The sequence below is a fragment of the Ranitomeya imitator genome, chromosome 2, assembly GCF_032444005.1.
Source record: "Ranitomeya imitator isolate aRanImi1 chromosome 2, aRanImi1.pri, whole genome shotgun sequence".
NCBI classification, from domain to species: domain Eukaryota; kingdom Metazoa; phylum Chordata; class Amphibia; order Anura; family Dendrobatidae; genus Ranitomeya; species Ranitomeya imitator.
The window spans coordinates 772,983,089-772,989,088 of NC_091283.1; positions in this window are offsets into that span (position 1 = coordinate 772,983,089).

Genomic DNA, 6,000 nt, shown 5'->3' on the forward strand with positions numbered 1-6,000 from the left:
CTTCAGGAATGTATGGCCACTGGATGGGAGTCTTGTGAACCACCTGTTACCTGATGGCATCCCTAGCTCATCTTTTGAATAGTTGGTGTGGCGCAATGTCATAGTTGCGGTTGGAGTAACATGTGACATAGCTCCAGGCTGGCTAATCAAAAGAAGAGCCACAGATGCTGTCAGGTGAGAGACATTTTTTATTGTTCCTGTCCAGCGGCCACCGATTACTGACTTGATCAATAGAGTTGGCGTGAATCGATTTGCTGGACTTTGTCTAAATCTTGCTCGGCTCCACTGGAGGGCTGATTAATCGAACCCTCCAATTATCTTTTTTTTGCTAAATCTGTGCATATGTGTAGGTAGTGTTCTGCCGGTGTGTTAATATACTCACGTACCTTCGTCATCTTCTGTATCTAGTGTAGTTCTGATCCTCTTCTGAGTGATGTCATCGCTCTGCAGATTCTCTGGGTCACACTGTGCTCTGCGTGACCTGGAAGTGGCTTTTACATTGTAAGTCTATGGTCAGAACAAGGCCCCATACATTTACATTGTATAAAGGACTCCAGGCTCACACATAGGGAATATAGTGCGCTGGGTAGTCTGAATTGCGATGATGTCACTGAGATGAGGAGCGGAGCAGATCTGGATACCGGAGAAAGAGGAGGTTGGTGAGTATGTTAATGAATTGACAGTACACTACATATAGGTACACACACATTTATAGAAACAAAAGTTCATGGGATGACTTCTTTCATTTCCAGTCATGTTCATTTAACGATATGGCAGTGAATCTGTGCAATAGAGGAAATAGTCCTCGGATGACCAACCAACTTTTTTTTGTGTTGATTAAACTCTTTCTTACTAAATTTTATAAGATGTTGGAGCTGTATTTTTTTCTTAGTAGGAGATGTGTCTCAAATGTGAATTCACGGGAGGCTGGGATGGAATATGTTATGGATCCTGGGTGATGGATGCTGTGGGAGAGGGGAGTGCAGTGCCGTCACTCTCTTTCAATCCCTGACCCGCGCTATATACTGTATTCTGTGAAAGAAGAGCTTGTCAAGCAGCTGAGATAAAAGCAGCGAGAGACATCATCGCCCGTCCTACAACTTCTAGCTCTGCCCTTAAATGTATCATCATCAAGGGGAGGTTCATAAAAACAGTGAGTGCCACCATCGCCGTCCCCTGATGAAAATTTGCTTCGCTGTAGGCACCATGCATTTAAAAAAATAAATGTAGAAAAATGCATGGTGCCTACAGTGAAACATAGCGGTGGCAGGGTCATTTCATGGGGCTACATGAGTGATGCTGGTGTCAGGGGATCTACTTTTCATTGATTTAATGATACCATTATGGATTCACAATATGCTGCTCAGTATTGAAAGAGAAGATGCTACTATCACTCCGTGCTCTTGATAGACGTGCACTTTAACATGATACTGATCCAACACACAAAATTGTTGCATTTCTGAAAAAGAACAGGAGGAAAGTAATTCAGATGCCAAGTATTTCTCCTGATCTGAACCCAATCGAAACATGTATCGGGAATTCTGAAGAGACAAGCTGAGCATCTCCATCCAGCATCCTGGCAATAAAAGAGGTCATTCTTGAAGACAGGAAAAAAATAGATCTGGCAACATATTGCCAATTCATACCAATAGGAGTTAGTGCCCTGCTTGCAAATTTACAATTTATAATTTTATGTTTTACAGCTTTTAAAAAATTGAGAAACTTAAAAATAATCTGTGAGGCCATGTTTTGGTATCCATTTTGGAAAAATGTTTTCTTTAATCTCTCAATTCTTTATGACATATACTATACATTCATTACGAGCACTTGTTAATCTATGCTCCGTGATAGATTACATACAGTGCCTTGTGAAAATATTCGGCTCCCTGGAACTTTTCAACCTTTTCCCACATATCATGCTTCAAACATAAAGATACCAAATGTAATTTTTTGGTGAAGAATCAACAACATGTGGAGCACAATTGTGAAGTTGAACAAAATTTATTGGTTATTTTAAATTTTGGTGGAAATTCAAAAACTGAAAAGTGGGGCGTGCAATACTATTCGGCACTCCAGAAGTTCATTGTGGATCTCTCAATGATCCAATGTGGTCCTAAATGCCTAATGATGATAAATATAATCCACCTGTGTGTAATCAAGTCTCCGCATAAATGCACCTGCTCTGTGATAGTCTCAGGGTTCTGTTTGAAGCACAGAGAGCATCATGAAAACCAAGGAATAAAACAGGCAGGTCATTGATACTAGAAACACATGGGCTACTTGCACATTGAACAAGTCTGTAGGAACATGTTCACACCACCAAGAAACTTGAAGACACAAAAGAGCAAAGTGAGGTCAAAAATACTCTGTTGTAAAAAAAAATCACAGTAATAAGCAAGTGCTAGTCAAAAGAAGGAAAAAAAGGGTATTAAGATGATACGTATTTTGCAAAAAAATGTATACTAAGCTGCTCCACCAATCGCCAAGGTATACCCATATAGAGCAGTCCTAACTAATGTATATAATTCCTATTTGATGTATTTAAAACCTGATCATCTGTATAGTACCTGTGTAAGCAGGGTTCAGAGAAGGAATATCCATGTGGACATGCTGGATGGAACAGCTTAAGTGCAAATGACCCACAAAGGAGTGGTGGACTCCCCAGTCTTGTAGAAACAAGAGAACAATTATAGAACCAGAAACACATGGGCTACTTGCACATTGAACAAGTCTGTAGGTCCGTGATACTGTTGTGGAGAAGTTTAAAGCCGGATTTGGATACAAAATGCTTTCCAAAACTTTAAACATCCGAAGAAGCACTGTGCAAGCCATCATATTGAAATGTAAGGAGTATCATACCACTGCAAATCTACCAAGACCCGGCCGTCCCTCTAAACTTTCATCTCAAACAAGGAGAAGACTGATCAGAGATGCAGCCAAGAGGCCCATGATCACTCTGGATGAACTGCAGAGATCTACAGCTGAGGTGGGACAGTCTATCCATAGGACAACAATCAGTCGTACACTGCACAAATCTGGCCTTTATGGAAGAGTGGCAAGAAGAAAGTCATTTCTCAAAGATATCCATAAAAAGTGTTGTTTAAAGTTTGCAACAAGCCACCTGGGGGACACACCAAACATGTGGAAGAAGGTGCTCTCGTCAGATGAAACCAAAATCAAACTTTTTGGCATAATTACTTTGTACCCATAGAATCAGCTGCAGGAGAATGGCTAAAATTCCCACATTTTAACCTTTAAGAAGCCGTGACAGCGGCATGGAATTTGATAGCAGGAGAGCCCTCCCTCTGTCAGTGTGTCTACTCATTTCTAATTTATGTATGGTGCTGTAAGAAGATGGACAAGTTAGAAGACTCACATAGAAAATGCCTAACAGAGTGTCTGCAAGCAAAAATCCACCATCTGCTGGTCAAAGATGACAGGAAAAGGGAAAGCAGAGAGATGTGCAGAAGTACAGTACACAGGGGACTGGGGCCGCCTTCAGGGGATGAAGGCGGCCAGTGCAAGGTGTGCTATGTAGCAGCATACTCTCTCATTAGGGCCTAGATGGCATGTGGCATTATCACCATAGTGACAGGGTAACGACGGTGTCAGGTACATGACTAACTGTGTTGCGCCATAGGACAGAGCAATAGCATGAAGACACGTGTATCTATTATAAATGTTTCTTGTCTTGTATGATACGGTTTAACTGTTATAACTGTTACGGCTGCTTCTATCCAAAGTGACTTGCGTCTAAATTGTAAAACATTTTATTGCATTCTAATAAACTGCTAACCTTGTTTAATTTTGTTACCGAATCATTCAAATTGCTGTGTTAGAGTAATAAATAATCTTTGTTTAAGTTACCGCTGTGTCCACATCTTCTGTGCTGTTTACAGTGCCTACAGTGAAACATAGTGGTGGCAGAGTCCTTATATGGGGCTGTATGAGTGCTGCTGGTGTTGGGGAGCTACATTTCGTTGATGGTATCATAAAATCACAGATGTACTGCTCTATATTGAAATAAAAGGTGCTACCCTCACTTTGTGCCCTTGGTAGATCTGTTATATTTCTGTAGAACAGTGTGAATATGATTTGGTGGCCAAGTATGTCTCCTGATCTGAACTCAACAGAAATACCTATGGAGAGACAAGCTGAGGATCAATCTCCATCCAGCATCCAAGCTCTAAAAGAGGTTTCTCCTGTAGAATGTGAAAAAGATATATGTTGCAATATGTTGTCAACTTTTCTTAAAAATCACGGAGGTCATACAAAATACAAGATATTCTATGAAGCTCAGCCTTGTCAAAATGCTGAAAATTGTTCTTGGATTCAGTAAAATGTTGATTATAGAGATATGAGCAAGTTTTCAGTTCACTTTTCTTATTGACTGGGTAAAATTCTATAAAATTTGTATAGAATAGATTATGACAGAGTTTGGTAATATCAAAAAGGCAAGACCGGATGTAATAGATGTGCACTTTTCCAGCTTGACAATGATCCAAAACACACATCTCTCGCCTTTCTGAAGAACAGCGTGAATGTGATTCAGTGGCCAAGTATTTCTCCTTATCTGAACCCAACCATAACACCTATAGTGAATTCTGAAGAGTCAAGTTGAGCACCCCTCAGCATCCGGCATCCAGGCTCTAAAAGAGGTCTTCCTTGAAGAATGGAAAAAGATAGATGTTGCAGTATGTCACCAACTTGTTCATTACATGCTTAGAAGATATGATGCTGTCCAATTATTATGGAGGGCATTCAAAATTCTAGGTATAGTGGTTTTTGATGTGTTGTGTATTCATTTTTGCATCAACTAATTTTAGTAAACCTGAAGATTTTGTAATGATATTTACAGTATATTATTAACCTTAGTTTCATGTTATGGGTTAAAAAATGTTCAGCTTTATCAAAATTTTGGAATTTTTTCTTGTTTTCAGTGCGATATTGATTAAAATGTAAGATTTCAAAGATGGTGTATTCATTGATACTGACTACTGTATCTGACAACCTTCATAACATATGAAAAGGATGAGTTTGCAGCTATTTTGTTTGTAATCAATTAAATAAGTAAACACCATAAAAAAAGCAATTAAAAAATTAAAACTGACTAGAACTACTACATCTAGTGACCGTCCTTGGCAGCTCTGCTTCAATTAAAAAAATATGGGAGCTGAGCTGCAGTACCCAAAATTGGCAACTACACAGGGTGAGAAGCCATGATATTTTGCCTGTGTTCATTCTGTACATTGGACTTCTACGAGAACTGCAAGCAACTGATTGGTGGGGCTGATTTGTGTTGGACTCGCCTTATGATCAGATATTAAAGGAGAAAAAAACCGCTATTAACCTGTATATATGGGATTAATCTGCAGCTCTGGACTACCCCTTTCAGGCTAGACACATATCATGTGACTGATATCTGCGTCTATTCTATGGTATTCAAAACATTCCATACAATGCACAAAAGAACAGCAGCAAAGACAAAACATAAACAAAATACATTTACAAAAACTTCAAAAAGAAAATTGTATTTTTATTAAATACTTACTGTCCTGAGAACATAAAAGAGAACAGAAAGTTTTATTTTTAATCAGTCCGTAAATATTTCTTGTGCTTAAAGGGGACTTCCGCTACTAGGACAACCCCTTCTCAATCTGTATGTTTCCCGTTTACAAAATAATAACATGCTCACCTCCAGTGCTGGCGCCATTCCAGCGGAGTCAGCACTGGCTCATGCGAGCATTGCAGCCAATCACCAGCCGCTTTACTCTCCCCACCTTGGACGTATCACATACATCCAGAGGAAGTCAGAGATCAGCAGTGCTCACATCCCCAGATGTATATTATTAGTTGGGGAGAGTCAAGCAGCTGCTGATTGGCTGCAAGGCTCACGTGATCCATTGCTGACACTGTCACAATGGGATTATGTGACTTAATAATGTCACGCGATCCCTAAGAGAGAAAGTGCCGACACCGAAGATGAGTATCAGTGTTATT